Source organism: Euprymna scolopes, chromosome 4 (assembly GCF_053919585.1).
Source record: "Euprymna scolopes isolate OS-2025 chromosome 4, ASM5391958v1, whole genome shotgun sequence".
NCBI classification, from domain to species: Eukaryota; Metazoa; Mollusca; class Cephalopoda; order Sepiida; family Sepiolidae; genus Euprymna; species Euprymna scolopes.
Window position 1 is genome coordinate 31,120,998 of NC_136485.1, and position 25,284 is coordinate 31,146,281.

A 25,284-nucleotide genomic window follows, 5' to 3' on the forward strand; every position below is an offset into this window, starting at 1 on the left:
TAAGAAGAAATATTTTTTGGGTCATATCCCCCACCTCTATATTTATTTTTTCCAAATTTTAACGAAATATATTTAAATCGATCGAAATTACTATTTATTATGAAAGATAAGAGCTCCAATCAATGCAAAATATATTATTTTACATTCTAATACACAGATTGGACAAAAATATACCTTGAAGTTGGAACTAAAAAATTAATATACATTTAATATTATTATATCCTTTTTTAAAATAACGTTTTTGTTCTCCCGTTGAATTGAAACGAAAAACAAACTTCGTAAAAATTAATTAATTGTTAAAAGATGTCAAAATGTTCCATCACGACATAGATTTTAAAAAAGCTGTGTTTAAATTTTATTTTAATTTTAAGTTATAATATAAACACGACTCTTGCCATCTATTTCATCGCCAGATTAAATACGATTGAAATATACTAATGTGCGAAAAATAAACTATTTCAAAGAAAACTACGGTTTCTAGTTTCTCCCTTTTTATCAAATAAAGTATGACAACTCATAATTAACCAATGGAACAGTCGTAAATATTTAGTAAAATGTTTATTTATTTTTATTTAGTAACATTTTTATAATATTACTAATCATAAATCTTAGAACATAAAATTCACATTAGAACATACAACTCACATTTTGTTATTCACATTAATCTTAGAACATAAAATTCACATTTTTGTAAAATGTCAATAGCATATCTCAAGAATCCTTAAGCTTGAGATGTTTAACAATTAAAACTGTGTAAAACTTAAAACTTAACAAAATTATAACAAAGATTATTTATTAGTCGCCGTTTGAATAAGATAAACACAGTTTTTTAAGAGCATTACCTCGCTTCTGCCGTTCAATATTTTGTAAAGTAAACACACGGCTAACGTCACGAGATTATGTACAACATTCTTCACAAACGTATGGAGAACCCCCTGTCCATGATAAGAATTGCTTTCGAAATAATAACGTTATTTCAGCACAGTACATAAAATACATAAGTACAAAAATAGGCAAAAGAAGCAAATTCATTTCCGTGTTTACAAAATAGGGTATCGATGTACTATAACGTCGTAACTAAAAAGTGAGCACCCCTAACAAATGTCGAAATATTAACTTTTAATTTTATTTTCTTTAATAATCTTGCATATAAGTGTCCATTCAATAGTAATCCACTGAAAATAGCAAGACATTGAACAGAAATATATTTGTAGTAGGAGTTATGCTCCTACAGCTCCACCGTCTTAATAAAAATATCTACTAAAATTATACATAAAATTAATGAAAATAGAACTTTCATTTTCATGGTGACTGACAAAATATCTATCATGTAGCATGAATGTTTATGTCTAATCTGTTCCAAGTAAAACTCAACTGGCAAAACGATTTCAATAATATTATTTTTTTTAATAATTTTTTATTGCTTTGTATATTCACCAATACCTCTACTACATATATAGAGAACTTATTTTTATAACAGGATGTAGTCTCAAGTAAAGAGAGGGTGACTTAAAACATTCAAAGACGTCTAACATAGAGGTAATAAAAGTTTACATACTAGAAAATTAAAAGTAGTTTAATATATTTTAGCACTTTCTTGTCAGATTTGTTAATTCCGAAGGCTGGTTAGGAAATGGTCATGTTTTAGATAAATGAAATCCACATCATATTTTTTGTTCTTAGCTTTTATTTTCAGTAGTAACTTAAAAATGTTCTACGTATTATTTTCTAATACAAACAGAAGAAATTTTTAACATTTTTTTAAATCGTTTTGTCACATAAGTTTGAAATACTACTTTTCATTGGTTTGTCACATATAAGTTTTCTGATTCTGATATCTAAAAAGGTTCTAGATGTTCTACATTCTAATAAACTGTCTCCGCACTAATTATATCACTATTTTCTATAACAAAATCCGAGTTGCATTAAAAAAAATTAAAAAAAATGAAGAAAATTCAGTTTCATTAACATAATTTTTTTATTTTACTTTTTAACTATGTTTTTTTTGTAAATATTAATCAACATCAAAATAGCTTTACAAAGATATCAAACTTGACCATATTGAGAAATATCTAAATGTTTTATACGAAGTCGCATGTACTACGTTCTGCTATTTTGAATTTGTCACATATTTAAAACGCTTGTAACGATAGTTCTACTGAAAGTTCTTTCACGAAATTTTGAATATCTACTGCCAAAAATAGAAAATCTTCTTCAAAATTTAAAACAAATTTAAAGAACAATTTTTGAGATAATTCAGGTTAAAAGTTAAGGTCACAGTCACCTCTTTTAATTTGACCTGGAAGAAATATTCCCATATAAAATTGTAGATCTATCCAAGTAAAAATAAATAATATGATATATGAATGAACTTTGTAGGCTAATAAAGAACAGAGATATCGTCTTTTAAAGTTCGCCACTTTTTCATAAAAAAATGACATTTTTGTAAAAGATCCATAGCATATCTCAAGAACTCCTTGACCTTGAGATGTTTAACAAGTGCCATTCAATTCCTTTCATAGAGATCTATGAGTGTACCAAATTTGAAAAAAATCCGTGTCGCACAAGGTTTTACCCACTGTCGATTTGACATGGAATATATATATATATATATATATATATATATATATATATATATATGCATATGTATATATATATGTGTGTATATATACATGTGTATATATATATATATATATATATATATATATATTTACCCATGATAGCAACGATTTTATACATTCATTAAATCACATAATTAGCCTGGGGAACAAGATCACTTCCCTAAAATGATAAATCAAGTTCCTTCAAAGTTTCATATCTAATTATGCTTCCCCGGGTTATATCTCCAGACGTATTTCTAAGATTAAATGTAGGGATTCTTTGAACATTCCTTTTGTTTTTCTTAAATACGAAGTTACCTTTTACTTTGATTTGCTTGTGAGCCTACGGAATAAACATTACTTTGTCTGGTTTTCTGCGCATTTTGATATATTACGATTTTTAAGCTACTTTCAATTAAAGATGCTAAGTGCTATAACTCTAACAATCTAAAGTTTTCGGATTTTTTAAACTTTCTGATTAAAATAAATTTGGTGACCCTTCATTTTCTGCTAAGCACATATTTAGTTTTTCGAAATTTAAATTATCTGACGTTGACACATTTGTTTTGTCTATGGGTTTCGAATTTTGTGTTTCCCCTCGCAAGATTGATGTTACTCAAACTTTTAGTGGAATTGAGATTTTATTCTCTCAAATAAAACTCATGGTTCCGGTAGCAATTTTAATCAAGTTAAGTCTCGTTTGACAGAACTTGCCAATAAATTCAGTCAGTGTAATATATCCTCCCGCCATTTTATTTGTCAAAGAAATCATTTCATTGTGGCAAAGCAATTAAAATGCACGCCTGACATTTACATTTCCCGCCCAGACAAAGGCGCAGGCGTGCTTATTCTCGAATATGTCGCACAAATTGCTTTCTATTTTAATCAGCAATAGTAAATTTGTTTGTTTAGGCTCCCAGGACGATAATGCTTCCACTGAGACCAAAATCCAAAACAAGCTACTCCGAGGGCATAAACGGAGGTTTTTGTCCAAGGAGGTATATAATACTATACGACCGGTTGTCTCACAGCGTCCCAGAATTCATGGTTTGCCTATAGGTCACAAGCCGAATACTCCATTGAGATCAATCTTGTCGATGGTAGGCTCGGCATAGCGCAATTTGTCCAAATTTTTGGTTGTAATTCTTGAACCTGTCTGTTCTTTCTATTCAACTTATTGCACTCCTAAATCTTTTCATTTTGCTTCGGAAATGAAGGATTTACCTCTTACTAGTAATCCTTGTTACCTAGTCTCTTTTGACATCAATAATTTATTCACAAATGTCCCTCTTGTCGAAGTCATTAATATTTGTGCTGATTTTTTATATAGATGACCCGGCCACCTCCCCTAGTTTCCTGAGGCGGTATTTCTCGAACAAATGGAATTGGCTACTAAGTCCGTTACTTTTAGTTTTAACAACGTTATGTATCGCCAGGTTGACGGTATTTCAATGGGACCAACTCTAGCCAATATTTTTGTCGGTTTCTTGGAACAGATGCTGTTCAATAAATGCCCAAGACCGACTTTTTACATGCGTTACGTTGACCACACTTTTTCTTGTTTCGCTACGCATGACGAAGCTATGTCTTTCTTTAAATTATTAAATGATTTGCACACTTCCATCTCATTTACGATGGAGGTAGAAAAAGAAAACTCCCTTCCTTTCTTGGGTGTTTTAATTTCGAAATGTGGGTCTTCCTTTGTTACGTCCGTTTACAGAAAACCTACTTTTACTGGCCTGTACCTTATCTGGGATTCTTTCGGACCAGCAACAAGAAAGCCTAATATTATTAGTAATTTAACCCATCAGGTGCTTGCTATTTGCTCGCCTTCTTCTATCGATTTAGAAATCGATAATATTAAACGAATTTTCATTACTAATCGATATCCGCCTCCATTGGTTAACAAAATTGTAAACAAGAAAATAGAATCCTTTTCTGAGTAACCCTAACATTATCCATCTATATGACCAGTATACGCCAAGTTACCTTGGATTAGACCTGGAGACCAACGTATTCGAGACAAGATTTCCTCTCTTTTCACTGCGAATTTGTGTGCTTTAAGCATTCGAATGGCTTTGTGTACAAAACGTGTTGTTCCTTCTTTTCCTAAACAAAACGTATTGCCTATCTCGCAGTTAAGCAATATAATTTATAAACTCCAATGTCGGTGTGGCGCCGTCTATATAGGCAAGACGACCCAGCGTCTTCAGGTTAGAATCGCCCAGCACGTGCCACGTTACATCCGAGATCATCAGCCTATACACTGGAGTTCCCAATTAGTTGAATCGGCTATTGGACAACACTTAGTAGATGAAAAAGACTGTGCTTCTTCATTCTTTTCAGACTGTTTTTCTGCTTTACAAATTCCACCTGTCTGTCCTCGAGGCGCTTGCACTTAGTTTCAGCCCCTAATTTGTGTAAGCAGAAAGTTGGAACTATTTCGCGGCACATATTCGATACAAGGTTCTTCCATTTTTTTTATTACAACAATACTACAAGGAAAAAAAATTATATTCCTCTTTTCAGACGTAAACTCTTTGACAACGAAAAGCTCTTTGGGTCTCATTTCGTTTTGCATTTTCGTGATTTTTTTTCTCTTTTATCAATCGACTTTTTTATTTTATTGCATTCCGAACTCTGTTCACTTTTTATTCCTCTGGTCATCTTACACTTCGTAATTTTTTAAACGACTAATATATTATAAATCTATTTTTTTTAACATTCGATTATGGTTCATTTATTTCCCATACTATATATATATATATATATATATATATATATATATATATATATATATATATATATATATATATAAGCAGCTTTTGAGATTTGAAAAAATAATCGTCGGTCGAGTGTGAGGGAAAATTTACTCGCCCCAAAATATTTTTACTCGTCCAAATTTATGTCTTTGTTTCAGTCAATAATAGTAAATAATTTACCGTGTGTATAATCTAACAAGAAAATATTTGTTTAACTCTTGTACATCAACTATTTTATTACTACAAACATTTCAGTAAATATTAAACAAACGTTAAAATACAACACCAGTTTCTTTATATAGCATCATTCATATTATTGTTCCATAGATATAAGAATCATTTTTTTGGATGCTTGACGGAACGATGCATTCTTTCCCTCTTTCAAATGTTCGTCTTTACTTTTCTAAGCATGAAGTATATGCAGTTGTAGCGTCGAATATTTTTTCCAAATAAATTTCAAAATCCGAGAGCTAAATGAAGGCGACAATTTGACTACACGCCGAATGTGCAAATTTGACCTCTTGTTTACCTTTAGCGTGACCACTCTTTTTTCAATACGATATTCCAACGGTCTAACAGCTAAAGATGAAAGAATTCACAAATGATGAGACATGGGTCATTCTAAGTCACCGCTTATTTGAGGGTCATAAAATAAATTAATGTTTCCCGTTTCTTTATTTAAAGACATTTTATCGACTGGAGGGCTAGTGATTTAGGACTTTTAGTCGCCCACAGAAATGTTCAATCTACTGTGGCGACCGGTCATGTAAAGTCTCAAAGGCTGTATATAAGTATATATATATATGTGTATGTATGCTATGCCAAAACTAACATATATTCTGTAGGCAAAACAATGCATTTTTAACGTACGTTGTTGGCCACCGTGAATGCCAGTATCCTATATACTTTAAATATTATAAATGCGTTTTATTTTGATCTTACTCCTAATAACTGACGTAGATCTCATATATATTTATATAGATGTATGAGTATAGGCCTGCGTGTCTTTATAATACCTTCACTCACTTTTCTGGTCATCTATCATATGATGATACGAGAAAAACGCTCAAATCATAAATCAAACCAAATACTTTGGAGTTAAAATTTTATTAGGAGTCAAATTTTTTGTATTGCATTTATATAAACCGCTTTACACTAGTATCATAGGTTATGGGCTCATAAAACATATGTCTCTATTTTTCATTACTGAAAGCACATAAAATATCCCAGGATTCGTAGACAACGGATAACTTTGGGGTCTGTTCTGATATTTGATGAACACATCTAAAAGATATCGGATAATACTTTTCATAGCAATAAATAAGTGATAAAAAACATGCCAGACAAATATATGTAAAGTAAACGAAATGGTCGCAGCTGCAAAGGCGACACTTAAGACTACTGACGCATTACGGATAATCGGAATACAAACGATTTCCTGTAGAGCAAATTGCAGCTTAATTGTATTATATGAGACATTTGAGGAGGAGACGTAGAATTCTTTTGGTTCAACCAGTTTCTTAAACAGTGCGTCGTTTTTCCGTACACCAGTATTTATCATTTTTCTATTTATGTATATTGTCCATGTATTAATATATGCGTTATCTTACGTCTTACCTGGACTTTAATAAGACAGACATGTTACATACATGTGGGATGAGAATGATTTTGCTGTAATGAGGTGTTGTGACAGTTGTCTTAGTGTTATGATAATATGATAAGGTTTATGTTGACTTTGGAACAGCCTAGTACAAGGGATACAGAATTACCCCCACGAAAATTCAAAGTTAGATTTAGTTGCAGCAATATCTTATACATTTGAATACAATGTAATGTTGGAGCGCTCATGATTTTGTTAATAGAAATAAAACAATGATGAATTAGCTAAATTATGTAAATGTCATAAACAATTATATCGCAGATATTATTCACTACTTCCGTTGTAATCAACCTGTAATACTTCTTCGCGTTTAGGTGGCCAGTCTTCCCAGAATAGTAGTGCTATCTATCTCTTTCAATATCCATTTCAAATAAATGTACGTTATCGAAGAGCAGTTTACCGTCCATTTCTTGCCGGCAATGGCAACTGGATTTTGTGTGGAAACAAACCCGTCTTCAAGAGTTCTTCTCACTCATTAAGTTGGGGATTCGCTCGATCCTTTCTCTCCTCCGTCTTACAATTTTTCTCTATCTTTTGACTATTGCGTGTGGTTCCAATTTATGCGGGCAAAGTAATTTCATTGGGAAAGCGTAACTTCCGATTGTGCAGTTTTAGTTTAATTATATGTTTTCCTTTATATTTTCCTTGTAGTGCTATTGCGGTTTTTATATGACCGGTTAGGATTTGAAGCTTAGGTGTCTTAGTCTTTGTCCTTAATGCTTAACACGATTTCATTATTGTTATCCGTTGTAAAGTCTTAGCTATTATCTGATTCTAATTTTTCACTTCATTTATTGAATTTCTCAGGATTTATCCTAGTGCTTCAACGATATTGGTGTTATATTGATGTTCTTCATCTTCCAGATCTTTTGCAGCTCTCTGCGAAGTTTCCTGTATTTGGTTCGCGTAGCCCTCTTCTGGATTTAAACCATTTGGATTGGTGGGACGGCAAAATCTACGATCTCTAGGACTCTTTATATGACTCCCTACCGTGGATAGTTTTATTGGTTTGTACGTCAACGCCGCATATGGTTTTATTAGTTCCGCTTTCAACTATGTTCCCGGTTTATGCTTATACAATTTGAGTAGTAGTTCAAGATTTAGTTGTTTGCATTATTCCCGGTGTACTATTTTCCCAACGCAGTGTCATGTATTCTAATATTCTTATTGAGCTATTCTTATTTATTCATTAGTATTCACAGCGACCATCACCAATGATTTCTATTTGGGAACATGTGTGGTGTTCTCAGGTGTCTGAGTGATAACATGTCTCCCCAGATATCCAGTTATATCTATGTATTTCGACAACCTTTGCAGATGTATTTGCGTTATCTTAACAGCCATGTACCACTGATTTTTTGTAGGTGTCGACCATTGGTCTTCACTGAAATTTCGGTGCCAATTCGCCTACCCAAGGTTCCAGTTTTCTTTGTATCACCCAGCGGAGGGCTGGCTAGTGCTTTCTCTCCTCGATCTTTTCATCTTCCTTTACTCCCTTCGATTATTTGGTGTGACGTCAGCTTATGATGTCATACACGAAAATGTGGGGAGGTGGAGGGCTGAGAGTAGGAAGATATTCTTATAATTATAGTTTTAATTTTCATGATTACATGCGGTATTCCTTTGTGTTTTACATCCGTAGCAGTTTCTCTATATTCGACTTGCGTTGCCCATGTGTGTAGGTTTGCACTCATGAGTTTGTTCTAGATATTTCAGGACTATTTATTATTGTTATCTGTTGTAGTTTCTCAGACATCCCACTCTCCCTATTTTTTATCAAAGTGCTTCCGTATTGTTACTGACGGTCCTACTGTTTGTGGTATTATCTTGACTTTTTTAAGATTCCAAAGTGCTTTGGGCCTTCTGTCCAGTTCCGTATATTTAGCATGCTTCTTCGTTTTCTTGATCATTTCTGTGGGCTGCTGGAATGGTCAAATCTACAAAATATCAGTACTTTTTTACTTTAATTTTAACGTACTGGTCCCAGTTTGTGCTAGCACCATTCGCTTGGGTGTTCAAAATGCAGTTGTCTGTAAATTCCACAGTTCACCGCTTTCCCTATAAGAATGGGTCTATTTTCGTGTTCTTGCACACAGAGTCTGCATTTGCGGTTTTCTTGTGGCTTGTTGGTTTTGTTTTTGATGTTATTTGTTTTAATTGCGTTATTTTAGGCTTCAGTAAGTTAGTATTATGATTATGATCATGATTATGATTATTATTATTATTATTATTATTATTATTATTATTATTATTATTGCCACATTTATGAAAACTATATTTATTGCCGGATCTATGCCGGCATCTTCAGCAATATTTCGACGATTCCCAACTAGACAAACTTTTGAAGTACACAAGCGTTTAATTTTTCAAAACCTTTTGTCCAGGGCATCCATCTCAGCAGACACAACGTTACTTTTTTCAAATCCCATAGTCACTGCTTCTCCCTATCAAAGTCTTGTAATTTTCTACCTTTGCCTTTTCTTTACAATCCACGTTGACATCAGCTGGAACTGCTATACCAAAGATTATTGCACTATGTTCTATTTATTCAAACAAAATTAGATCTCTTTTTTACCTCAAATAAATTTTCACATTGGGTATTCATATCTCACAGTCATTTCAAAATACCATCTTTTTACTCACTCCTGGAACCTGCTCATGCCTTTTTCGATTTCACTTGCGCTATTTTTATGACGCTTTTTATACTTTATTAGTCAATTTCTCACAACGACTGTATTTTATAATCTCATCTTTTTGCCCGAAATTCCACACAATGGATTTCTTGCCGTTTCCTCTTTAGATAATTCGTTCTGCAGTAAGGCTTCTGTTTCAATCTTTAAATTAACCAGATTAATAGCTTGGCCAATGTGTCTGGTAGATTCATACTAAACTGACCATGAATTATTATGTAACTACTTCTCATTCACCGTTTACTTTAAATATTTTGCTACCTACTTGTTCGGTTGTTGTCGATGTTAAATATATTCACACACTTCTAAATGTTTCCTTTAAATTAGAGATATACAATTTCAACATCGTACTGTTCCTACTAGTCCTCATATCTCTTTTACATATAGACATCGCTCTTTTGTTCATTTTAATTGTTTTTCTCGCTTACCATATTTTTCGGCTAGTTTACATTATATTGTATACGACTGTACATAACGTATTCATTCAAAAGACAAAACATTTCACTGCAGTTTCTTACACTTAGACAGTGCCGTGTTTAAATTCCCTTACATAGCAAAGACATAAAGCAATTTTACCTAATCATCTATATTAAAATAAACACATACAGTAAATAAAAACGCCCGCTGACTATTTTAACCTACGTATTAAAGATGTATTATGTTTTTCTCTTGCTCATGAATCGATATCACAAATAGGAAACAAAAAGACCGATGGCTACTTTCAGTTTACTATTTATTAATTCAATGTTGGGATTATAGGCATCGATACTATAAAAACAAAAAGTTCAATTTTTAAGCTATTTTCTTATTAACTGATTTACCGTTTTGCCAATAGACATCGAAAATATAAAATGAGTGGACTATTTAAAACTCATTATTAAATCAGTTTATCTTTTTATAGGCATTGGCAATATGGGAAACAAACAAAACGGTCGCTGACTTTTTTCAGTCAATAATTACTTTATTCAATTTCTTCCTTTGCATCGACATCGACACTACAACAGCACAGAACTGTCGGTTACTATTTTTAGCAAATTATTAAATATTTTTTGGCAGATACATCGATACTATCAAAACACATAAAATGTCCCTGAGTATTTTAAACTAATAATCCATTATTTCAATTTTTCGTCCATACAAAATAACATTCCTTGAGTACTTTTCGCCAATTATATATAAAGTCAATGGTTTTTCTACATAGCTTTCGTCACTAAAAAAAGCGGTTGTTCGCAATTTTTAGCTTATTGTATATGAATCTCATTTCTGAGGTCACCATAAGTATCGACACTACAAAACACGGTCGCTAACTATTTAAATTAATTATTTATTAATTCAATTTTTCCATAAATTTTCAATTTTTTATAACCATCGACATTATAAAAACAAAATATTGCTGCCTATTTTAAGATATGCATTCATTTATTCGAGGTTTCGGCATAAGATTCCACCCTACATCTAAAAAACGAAGGTACCGAATATTTTAATTACTAAACACGTCAACTATGCCCCAAAGAGAATGTGCGTGGTCGTAACACGGCAGCAACTGACCCCAGAAAGAACAGTCTAAAATCAGAACAGATTTATCCATCTCGGGAGACACTTTATTTTCTTCTTGAACAAAAATGAATCATGAGCCTATGCCTGACCTCATATTCATGTAACATTTAAAGGCTAATTCTTCAATATTGATCTGGTTCATATAAAATATATGACGTATAATAGAAATAATAAAATACTGGCAAATTTGGATCTGACCTCACATAATCGATCTAATTCATATGCTTTCATTAGTCCATCGACTCCTGAAGTCGACTATCAACTGCATAAACAAGCATCTATTATCTGGGATCGTATTATACAACAAAATACTGAGAAAATTCATGTTCTTAATACTGTAGTTAATAAAGTAGAAGAACAGTAAATGGCTTTATATTCTCTGATGCAATCAGAGGTACAGAAAAGGAATTTGTAGCTAAGTTAATGTGTGCAAAGCCTAGGTCAGAAGGAAAATAGGTGTGGGTGTGTCGCCGTCGGTTATTGGAGCCATACTTCTACATAACGGTAATACAGCTCACTCGACAATTAAATTGCCATTACTCTTAACAAAAGGTCCGGATATAAATTACTTACAAACAATCGTATTCATGTGAATAGTGAAAGATGGACAATTTTAATTTAAACTTCAAACATTCGTTTTGGTGAGCTCTCAACGAATACACATGGCTGAATTGTTACAACTCCAGATATTAGATTAGGGTTTTGTTTCTTACTCACAGGAATTAAAAACTATTTCCACCCCCAATTTCAAACAGAGCAAGCAATTCTGTCTCCTTAACACACTTTTAATTCTTTAGATTTTACTCTCAATGATTGTAATGCTTTACAATTCTCTACTGAATTTTTAAAGTCATTAGAATTGCCTGATATGATACTACAAAAATTAAAGCTGAAGTCCAGATGCCCAATTATATTACTCCAGAATCTTGACACTTCACGGCTATGCAATGGAACATGAATGTGTATTAACCGCATGCAAGCTCATGTGATAGAAACATTAACTCGTGTGGCTAAAGGCGATCGACATTCATTCAAGAAATACTTATTTTTCTATCAGATTCTGCAACTCTAAAAAATACGTGTCGGTTCTTGACTAAATTATGCTTCGTTATGGCATTAAAAAATCTAAAAATAATCCTTGACAGTAATTGGGGTAAATTTTTATATAACCTGGTTTAGTCATGGGCAGTTTCATAAAGAATATTCACAGGTAGGGCCCCAACCCATCTCTCTTTACCTCTCTGTCCCTCTCTATCTATCTAGATATGTGTCTATCTCACTACGTGCCTATCTATCTACCTACTTACCTACTTACCTACACACCTACTGTTCTATATATATATATATATTCATCTATCTATCTATCTATCTATCTATCTATAAAAAAAACTTTCACTGCTTCTAATAATATCAAATTACCATGAGATTAACATTATCTATACACTTTACATTGATAATAATTGTAAGATAGTTTAACATTTCATAAAATAATAGCATTTCGGATATATATACTTTATACATTTGTACATATAACATTTTTCTCTTCTTTATACAATGACCGCTATTCATTGTTGATAATTAAGAGTCAGTTTAATATTATTTAAATAATATTTCAGTGAATTAAACTATGGAACTATTTAAATGGTAAGAATAACTTTTTGTTCAGAAATACATTGTTTATTTTGATCATATAACAATATTTAAATTTGTTTTCAGATGTTTTGGTAAAACAATTTCAGTGATAACTTTCATAATTTTTTCCAATGTTAAACGCGCTGAGTACAGAATACCTAAATAACCATCATATTGTTTCGCTTTCGATTATTTAATCATATAAATAATAATTTGATTGCAGAAATACCCCCGGACCAAAGTACACTAGGTTTGTCCCAAAAGAGGTCACATACAAATTTATTATGTCTATATTATAAGGAAGTATATTATGCAACTTTGGAATGTCACACGTTTATCCACTATAGTGAAATCTTAAATTCTATTCTAGGAGACACATCATCACGATCCCAATGATCTGCAATAGAAGAAACTGTTTTTTCCTCTCTAAAAAAAAAAGACTACTCCCGCTCTTAGTGAAGACCGGTAAAAATATTCACAATATCAATATATTGTCCTGACACCCTTATAAACTGCATCATACACTGATAGACATACAACTAGCTTTACACTTCCTTATTAGAAAGAATGATTTATCCCCACTTATATTACGAGTATTCTAATTGGCTGAAACATACAAATCTGTTATTCCGGACAACACACATTGACATTAAAAACAAACACTTCAAATCTTAACCAACATGACCCCTACATTAACAATAATTAATATTTTTGTGAATATTAAACCAAACAAAATATTCTAGTACTCTCGTAATCAAAACTATATGCAGTTAAGCACTCACATATAATCTGTCACACATTGTCACCGTATATTGTTTATAAAACAAAATATTTTGTTTCAGCGTCCTATATTATGCGATGATAAAATAACGAATCTTAATAAACAAAAGCTACTTATATTTTTAATGTTTTGTTTCGGCGTTGGTGATTTTGATTTAACAAAATGTACGAATCGTAGTAAACGAGGCGAATTTTCTTTTTCAACCTTTTGTTTCAGGGTCCTACACTATGAGGTACCTAATGAACGAATCTTACTGAAAAAGACGAACCTCCTTTTGTTAATGTTTTGTTGCAGCGTCCGAAATTATGAGATAATAAAATAACGAATCTTAGTAAAAAAAGACAAACGTTCTTTTGCCAATCTTTTGTTGCATCGTCTGAAATTTTGAGATGACAAATAAACGAATCTTAGTAAACGAGACGAATTTATATTTTTTCATGTTTTATGTAGGGTCCGAAATTATAAGATGGCAGAAATAATGAATTTTAGTAAACAAGATGAACATTCTTTTTTTGACATTTTGTTGTAGTGTTCGGAATTATGAAATGACAAAATTAAAGAATTTTAATAAACAAGACAGACTTTCTTTTTTATAATGTTTTGTTTCAGCATCCTAATTTATGAGATGACAAAATGAACTAATCTTAGTAAACAAGGCGGACTTTCTTTTCACTATGTTAGGTTTGGGCGTCTTACATTATGACATGAAAAATTGAAGGAAACTCTTTCCATTCGCGGGATGGACTATCTATTCCTAGAACCGTACTTAATATGGGAATATTGCGGGTAACTTGAAGAGGGCCAAGGTGTCCGTTCCGAAGGCCGTTCTTATTATGAGAAGCTTGGGATTTGGGAGCACCAACAACAATAACAAAAACAGTACGTCAACGTATTTATTAGGGGAATCGATTGATTATATAGCAAATTTTTGATAAATTTTTACCTTAGACACACATTCATACTTCCTTTAAAATGATGACTTTTATAGTGTTACCACTACGCTGATTTAGAAAATGTTACTTATATTTGGCGGATACAAGAAGTTTTCGCCATGTAAAACCTGTATTATGAGTATATATATATATATATATATATATATATATATATATATATATATATATATATATATTACAGGTTCTAGATTAATACGCACGGCCAAGAATAAAATCTAATTATATCCGACCGAATCTGCCAACCCTTTATCTCTTTCTTGGTTCATAGTATTTGCGCGTGGGGATCTTGACACAGATTAAATTTGTGGCAAATATTTTTACAGTCATCCCATAGTACTAAAATGGGGTGTCTATTTAGATGGCTTAGTGATGACCATTCCGAAAGCCGTTCTTAATACGAGTAGGCTGGTTTGTCTATTCGCAAAACCTTTCCTTACATAGAGAGATTAAGAGTTGGCACCACCACCACTACCGCCAACAACAACAACAACAACAACAACAACTGTACTAAAAAAAATTCTACGAAACGGAGGACCATGCTTCCACCGGGCAACTATTTCTTTCTGTGTAAAACATTTTTCTGTGTTCCCATTTTTAGAATTTTATCGACAGTCACTATTTTATGTGATTCGCACATCATTATTGCATTTTTTGGAGGCGGGTGCGATTCTCTTACCGAATCTCTTCTTACTTTGTGCCATATTTCCAGTGGGAAACGTTAGTACACATATACTTTGCTATCCAAATAGAATATTTTATAATATTTTTTTTAATTTAACATTTTTGTACATTTCATTGGGAATCGCTGAGGAACGGGTCCTGCTTGTTTTATATAATTTCATATTTCCGTGTAGGTGTTCCCGTTTCTCTATAGCTTTTTTTTTTAACATTTCTCCATTCAAAAGCTTTATTAATTTAATTTTTACATTAATTCAAAGTTTTTAATTTTAGGGCACCACCCTACCTCACATTCCATAAATATCTCATGCTTTAACATGTCTACAGTCCTCAAAAGCATGATTAGCTGGCTCTGTTTGCCTAAATATGTTAAGTTGGTCCTAAATGATATAGATAGTTTACCCAGCAATCCTTCTTTCATTCTCTAATTGCATGCATTTTCTTTTCATTATATGGCCAACAACAATAACGACTAGTTTACTTATCGAAAAACATTTTTTCTCTACATAAGTTACGCCAAGCCTTGCGTTTAAAGTCAATGATAATTTCCATGGTTTTACATATATATTTTTTTTAAATCCTGCAAATATACAGCAGCTGTAAATATTTCAATATTGCTATAATCTATATGAAACAAGAATATATTTGTGAGTCTTCTGTTTCTATCGCAAAAGGTTGTCATATTAATAAGCAATTTATATTTTTTGTTCGTCTCTTTTCTATTCAAGATATGGAATATTTCATCTTCCAAAATGCTGCTCAAATTTTTCAACACCAATGGAAGGTACGTGTTAGACCGATAATTATCGGTTGTAGGAGCCTCTAATTTATATATTCGGCAGAGTACACTTTATCCATTCAGGAATTAAAAGTGTAAACATTTCATGAATTTGAGATGCAATATTTTCATAAAAGTTTATAGGATCTTGTTTCATCCAATATCCTTGAAATCGCATTGTTTTTAAAGTTACTCCTTATTTAATTTAACCACATCTTGGGTTTGTTTAAGTTGCTGAAGGAAATTATAATTTTGAATAAATAATAATAATAATAATAATAATAATAATAATAATAATAATAATAATAATAATAATAATAATAATAATAATAATAATCATAATAATAATAATAATAATAATCATAATAATAATAATAATCATAATAATAATAATAATAGTAATAGTAATAGTAATAGTAATAATAATAATAATAATAATATTATTAATAATAATAATAATAATAATATTAATAATAATAATAATAATATTAATAATAATAATATTAATAATAATAATAATAATAATAATAATAATAATATTAATAATAATATTAATAATAATAATAAGAAGAAGAAGAGTAATAATAAGAATAATAATAATAAGAATAATAATAATAATAATAATAATAATATTAATAATAATAATAATAATAGTAATAATAGTAATAATAATAATAAGAATAAGAATAATAATAAGAAGAAGAATAATAATAATAATAATAATATTAATAATAATAATAATAATAATAATAATAATAATATTAATAATAATAATAATAATATTAATAATAATAATAATAATAATAATAATAATAATAATAATAATAATAATAATAATAATGCAGATATATCCAGGTGACATGCAACTGGAATTATTAGGCAGGCATCTCGTAATAGATACATTCGAAAACGAGATAAAATCCTTACGGTGTCAATCACCAGCTTATCCTTTTTTGATAAGAAATAAACAACAAAAGTCGAAAACTTGATGAAGTCCAAACCGATACTTTATATTACTGAAATATCACACGTGCCCATTCTGACATTAGATATACAAAATTATGTTCATCTCGCGTTAAATAGTAACGAATATTCGATTTCGTATGATATAGCACGGTAATAAACCGCTGCCATCCTCGCACCAGTGTCCCAATGCAAACGCCTGCTTCTTGTCATTATAACTGGGAAAGTTAAATTATAAATATTTTCCTTCCACTCGAGCAAATGGTATCCTAACGAGTACAAACGTCATTCGCCATGCGTCCTACCATTATTTCAATTATAATAACTGCCATAGCTGCAAGCTAAACGTGTTCTGTATCAATACTATCTAATGATTCGAAAGTTACAATATCTCAACCACGACCGCTGTGAATGATTACGATAATTATGCTAGCCTGCGTATTATTAATCGAGCGGCAGTTTTATTCGCTTTTGATGAATTTATCTTTAAGACCGAGAAGTATAACTTCTTTTAAAGGTCATTGATTTGAAACTGTACGTGAGTACAAGAATCAGAGTAGTGCGTGGAAACTGCTTACGGCTAAACGCTACATAGAATATAAAAAGTAGTAAAACATTTGTAAAATCTTTTATTAGAAATTGTATTTATCAACCACTACCCTTATGAGCCTATCAGAGAGAAATGATTTAATAATTAGGCAGAATCAGAAGCCCACAGTATTACTGCTAGAATCTCTCAGGGGCCAATCCTGTGCCCAACTCTCTTCCTTATTTACATCAATGATCTTCCAAGACATACTTAAATCATTCGTTGACATCTATGCTGATGACACGATCATCTATGACAACACTTCAAAGGCCGTAAATGACAAAGTTCTGTCTGGTTCTCTCTCCTTTGATCTGAAGTGCGTGGTAGATGCATATAAAGCCAAACTCCTCTCCTTACATCATCAACGCTCTGATCCCCATATGGCGTCAATTGAAATGGATGACTCTCGTCTTGGCGAGGCTCCATGTTTAGACAAGCTTCTGGGATTGACCTTTACTATTGCTTTGAAATAAACAAGTGCATCAAGACTGTTGCCAAGGTCGCTGGGAAAATGGAAGAATCCATATACCGCTCCAGAAGATATCTCACTAATGATGCAATTCTCTATCTACATAAAAGTCAAGTATGTCTAAGGATCGAGTACTGCTGCCATATCTGGGCAGGAGCTGCTAAAAACAGCATAACCGGCCTTTCGAGAGTACAAAATAAACTTCGTTGTTTAGTGGGGGATACCCTTTTCTCTTCCCTGCAACCTCACTCCAACAGAAGAGACGTTGCGAGCCTGTCTTTGTTTTATCGTTATTTCCATGGCAGGTGCATTTCATAGCTCCAATCTCTAGTCCCCCCTCGCCAATCTTCCACGAAAAACACCCATCTAGCTGAACCCAATGTCAATAATTTTCCCCATTCTTTTTCTGTGACTAAATCAAAACGTAGATTCCATGAACAAAGCTTCTTTCTTAGAAGTGCACACCTGTAGAACTCTCTTCTGTTTGTCTGTTTCGCACCTGACTACAACTAGGAAGTCTTCAACTCCCACATAAACAAATTCCTGATAAACTGCCCCCTTAAGTAAGACACTTTATCAACTCTCCATTACTAAATATCACTACGATATTATTCCATTTATTACTGTACACGCAATAATCATTATCCCCGAGTGGCTTCTGAGTCTTGATAAGTGGTGAATACCATGTAAAAAATGCATATATATGCGTATGACTTTCTCTTGCTCTGTATATATATATATATATATATATATATATATATATATATATATATATATATATATATATATATAATATGTACGGGTTTTGCTACGCTTGCATGAAAATTTTTCGATCTAAGCAATTAATATTTAAGATTTAATCAATCAAACATATTTTTCCTTTAGGTTTTTATATAGGTTATATATTTTTATATACATATATAATTTCTTATAAAACCCAACGCCCAATCATTGAGCAATAAAACAGCAAGGTGGCGCATACATTTAAAATATGTTTTACTCTGTAATTTCAGTAATTTTTTTAAAATAGTCAAGGAAAATTTAAGGATTCATACCAACAGCTGACTCACAATCAGGTATTTTAAAAGAAAATTTCTTCGTTTCTGATGATTATATTTGAACACTCTAGAAAAATTCGGTTGTGAAAAGAAAAAAAAACCTTCGTATTTTTAAATTGCGAATACAAAATCGTATTTTTACGTAAAAAAAAGTTCCCTACATATTCTCGTTATTCTACATAGAAATATACTCAATAGGCAAGATGTAATTTCTATCTGTAAATAACGAACAACTAAAAGAACAGAATGAAAACTAATGAACAAAATATAAAACAGAGGTTACCGACGTCTTCCTTAATTAGATTAATATGAAACCGAGATGTTTCGCAAATTTATTTCGAATTTCAAATTAATTGTATGGATTAGTGGTTTAATAACCATGGGTTTATTATTTTATTCAGAAAAAAAGCATGATTTCGGAAATCATTTTTATACGGTAGAAAAAACAATAATGTGTGCGTAATATAACGTTAAAAAGTAGCATAATATAGTAGCTAATAGTCGCGACATAACAAATCTGTATGTGGCATTTCTTGGGGCAAACCTAGTGTACTTTGGTCCAGGGATTAAGTTCTGCAATAAAATAGTATATATGGAGAGTACACATGAGAAAGCACAAAAATACTTTTCGATTGCGAGTACAGAAGTACAGATACTGATTGGTTATTTCTACTATATTTTACATACAAGTATAAAGCATCTTTAATTACCATATCACATCTGAAAGTAGGTCAATGCATAAAACGAGTAAACTTACATAATTCTCATTAAAGTCATTATTTAATAACTAGCGGGGTCTGTGGGGATTTGCACAAAAACTCATTCATATGTAATATATTAATGTTGGCATTCTGTAGATGTTCAGCGTGAATGGAGACGCTCTGATATTATTGTATCTCTTTTGGTAAAACTGCAAAAGTATTTATCTGGACTAACAGGGACACCCGGGAGGTCAAGTACGCTTAAATATGATATTTTAATTCTTACCGATTTCTCATATATTATTATAGAGTTAATTTTCTATTGATTTTATTGTATACCAAGACACACACATATATATGTATATATATATATATATATATATATATATGTCTGTGTGTATGTGTGTCTGTGTTTGTATGTGTACAAGTTGAGTGTTATCAGCTATAATCGAAACCGAAACAGAGTGTCATAAGCTATAATCGAAACCGAAACCAAAAATGTATGAATAATTTTTAGTAAAATTATTTATTACAAGGTATGGAAGTCCATAACAATTAAACGACCCGGATGAAAGCATGACACCAAAAATAACACACGCGCTATCGTAGTAATAGATAGTTCACAGAGAACTCAGCCATATTTGATATATTGATGTCGGCATTCTGTAGATGTTCAGTGCAAATGGAAACGCTCTGATATTATTGTTGCCTTTTTTATTTAAACTGCAATATTATTTATCAAAGCTAGCACGAACGCCCGACAATGCCAGGTGATATAGTAGGCTTAAATAATCGAAATCGAAACCAACACTCATGAAGAATTCTTGATAAATTATTTATAAAACAATAGATTGCTGAATCGTATCCGATATAATCGAAACTGAAATCCAAACTTATGAAGCATTACAGAGAAAATTATGTATAAAAATTAGATGACTTAAGTGTCATCAGCTATATAGTGAAACCGAAACCAAAACTTGTGAAGAATTCCTGGTAAAATTATTTATGAAAAGATATGGAAATACATAACAATTTAAAATACCCTGACGTAAGCGTTACACAGAAAATAACAAACACACTATCGTATTAATATATAGGTAATCGATCGCTGAGTACAATTAAAATTTAAATAATTTGCGGGGATAATTTTACATATAGCAAGCGTTTGAATACACTGGAATATATTATTAAACTATAACTGATAATTTAATACAAGGTAATGTCGAAAGTGTAATTAGTACGTAAAATTAAAATTGAAACGCGCACTTTTTACTCTTTTTACTATTTCTCTATGATACCTTTTATTTCACAAGCAATCAAGAAATATCATTTTAACATTAATAACACGTAATATCTGTCAGACGAGTTTGCATAAATATTGTCTGATAATAGAGTACACGAATATACGGGAAAGTTGAAAAAGTGTACGGGAAAGTATGTTGACTGTAGCTTTGATGTGGGTCTACAAGTAAATCCGATTATAAAATTGGAACGCGGCTTCAAAGGGAGTGGTCTGAGGTGGAAATCGGTATTGTAATAGCTGTAATGCACACACATGTCAGTAAAAAAGGGCTTCAATAGCGCATACTTTGTTTCAGGTCACTCCTGAAAGGATAACTACATCAAATGCGTCTTATAAGATCTAAGGAAAAGGAAATAACTTTCCTGTTGCTTTGGAAATGCAGGCCTCGTGATAAACACAAATAGAGGAAAAGAAACGGAACACATTTTATTCGTCCGTTTATTTTTTCTGTATCCTTTTAAGACACCTTTTGGTTACACATATATTTTTCTCTAGTGAAATATATTGTCTAATTATAACAATCAAACTTTAATGAACCACATAGAATTGCACATTCAAACACAAACATCTGTGTCTTTATCACTCTCATACATGAATGCGTTAAGGAAAACTACTACATTGATTCATATACATTAATTGATTAAAGCACAGTGTTTTTCATCGGAAAATTTGGGACTAATTTTTTTTCTTCACATATTCTTAAAATTATAAAAGCTCCCAAGATTACATTATACACACATACACACACAATCACACACACACACACACACTTATATATATACACACATGTATATGTATATGTATATATATATACACACACATATATATATATATATGTGTGTATATATATGTGTGTATATATATATATATATATATATATATATATATATGACCGTGTATTATTTATTTATTTATTTATAAACACGGTTGAACGATACATTTCCTGCTCAAGAGAAATAACCACTCCAGACTTATTTTCAAACTTTTATTGATAAAATCAGGTAACTTGATTATGTACTGAAGCTGACATCTATTCAATATAGCGATCTTCAGCTCCGATACAGGTTCGGAATTGGAAGCATGTCTTTCCACAAGAGCCGGCGGGAGCTCGGCCAATACTCTGTGGATTGTGGCGACCAGGCTTGCTTTGGTGTTGTGTGCGGTGATTTTACTGATGATCTCGGTATATGACCAAACGAAGTCATACAGCGGGTACGGTCGGAAAAAAACGTGGGCCAACGGGTAAAAGTCGTAGCCTTGGTCTCTTGGAACTTGTGGGATGGCGCCGAGTCCTGCTGCGAAACCCAGAGTTTACCAGCGGCCAACTGATTGCACCAGGTAATCATCACGCACTTCGGCACATCTAGGTACACTTTGGTGCTAACTTTCAAGCATGTGTGATTACAAGATGTGGCCCTTACTTGAAACTACACAAAACGCCATGACCGTGCCCAGCAACTTTAATTTCATCGCGCTGAGAACGTCTCTAATATTCGTAGAAATCCAGCGATGCATTTTGAAGGTGCTAGCCATGGTCCTTTTGTAACCTCCTTGATCGTGAGGAGCATGAGTAGTACAGCGGCGAATCTTCGATCTCGCTCGTTGAACATTGTGTCACATTTAGACATACAAACATTATAGAAGTCATGTATCACTATTGGGACTTGTACCCAACTGATCAACTAGAAGGTCTGCAACATAAACAGAAAACCGGTTTTCATCAAACGGAAATTGTATCATATTGCCTTTTTTGATGCGACAATTTTTTTTCGATTTACCTTCTAGTTGTGTGTATGCGTATGTGTGTTTGAATATGTCTATAAGAGTTTCCGACAAAAATGTTTTTAAACGACATTTATGCCCCCAATTTTATATTAAAATACTATAGTACTTCATTTAGTTATAGAAAATATGTTTTTGCATTAAGTCCTATCGATTATGGTAAATGCATTCAAATAAAAACATTACATCAAATGTCTTGAAAAAATAGCTTTATTTATGTATTACACTGGGCTGCATCAAAAATGCAACATCCATGACAATATCCTCTTCTAGACCAATTTTTCGTGCTGATCACGATGGTAGTAGTCATTTTGCTCGTAAGGTTCTAGTTTATGTGTTACAGCGTCATATACTGCGTCGTATATTAATATACCTTTTTTGTTGCAGATCAATTAAAGAATGGCACGGACTTGCAAAAAACACCCCAACTCATTTTGCTACATCTGCGGTAATTACACACTTTCAAGACAGAAGCGCAAAATCACTTCTACAGTGAAACAACTCTATCGTGCCTACTTTGGCATCGAACTTGGACATCAGGATAAACCATGGGCGCCACACATTGCTTGTGTGAAGTGTTTCGCTGGTTTATGCCACTGGAATAAAGGAAACCGAAAATCAATGCCATTTGGAATACCAGTGGTTTGGCGGGAACCTACGAATCACCATGATGACTGCTATTTTTGTATGGTGAAACCACTGGGAAGGAATGGTATAAGTTTGAAATACATTAAATACCCAAACATTCCGTCAGTTACGCAACCAGTACCACATAGTGATGTTGTTCCTGTGCCAAGACCTCCTGAGATTCTAGAACGTACCAGTGCAAGTGACTCTACATGTGATGACAGTGAAAATCAGGATGTTTACGAAGATATCAGTGGGACCTCTGAGAAAAGCCCTCAGTTATTTGAACAGAGTGAGCTTGATGACCTTGTACGAGATCTTGGTATGTCAAAAGAATCTGAACAGTTGTTAGGTTCAAGGTTAAAAGAGAAAAATCTTTTGGCACGTAATACACACTTTGCACAGTATCGGCATCGAGAGCAGGAATTCGTGCAGTACTTTACCAAGTCCGATGACATGGTATATTGCCACGATGTTTCAGGTCTTGTAGAACACATGGGTAAAGAATACCATCGTGAAGAATGGAGGCTCTTTATAGATTCCTCCACCAGAAGTCTAAAATCTGTGCTACTTTTTAATGGTAAAAACGTAGCATCATTGCCCATTGCTCATTCTGTTACCCTGAAAGAAACCTATGATACCATGTCACTTCTTCTTAACAACATACAATATCAAGATCACAACTGGCGTCTCTGTGGTGACCTAAAAGTTCTGACCATTTTGTTAGGAATGCAGGGGGGCTACACAAAATACCCATGCTTTTTGTGCTTGTGGGACAGCCGTGCAGATTCCGTACATTACCGACAAAGGGAATGGCCACAACGGACGGAATTTGTTCCTGGCCGCCATAACGTCAAAACACTACCACTTGTACCACCAGAGAAGGTGCTTCTGCCTCCCCTTCACATAAAGCTGGGGTTGATGAAAACTTTTGTGAAATCACTTGCGAAAGATGGAGAAGGGTTTAAATACCTTTCCAATAAATTCCCTCTTATCAGTGATGCTAAAGTACAAGCTGGCATATTTGTTGGACCACAGATTCGTGAACTTATGCCTGATACCTGATTTAATGAAGCACTGACACCTCGTGAAAGAAGAGCTTGGGAATGTTTTAAGTTAGTTGTGACAGGGTTTTTAGGAAACAGAAAATCTGATGACTACAAGGAACAGGTTGAGAATATGCTTCAAGCATACGAGACTGCTGGCACACGCATGAGCATCAAAATACATTTCCTGCACAGTCACCTTGACTACTTTCCTGATAATTTGGGTGAATACAGTGAGGAACAGGGAGAGAGGTTCCATCAGGATATATTCGATATGGAGTGCCGCTATCAAGGCGATTGGAGTGTGACCATGATGGCTGATTTCTGCTGGTCTCTTCAAAGAAGCTGGACAACATCTCCCGCAAGGCCAGCACACAAGAGAATGTCGCAAAAGCGTGCATTTCAAGGGGAATAGCTGCTTTCTAACTTCAAATTGGATGCATTCTTTACAATGAATTTGATAAATATTGTGCCAACTGTTACAAAAAAATGAGAACCTCCTTAAAAAAAATGGGTATGCTTTATGCGTTTACTATGCGAAACTGCAATGAAAAATGTTAATAACGTTTCTGTTGCAATTTTTTTTTTCCAAATGTAGCCCAGTGTTATGAGTAGTGTTAAAATTTCGTGATAATTTTTTATTTGACGGTTGTGT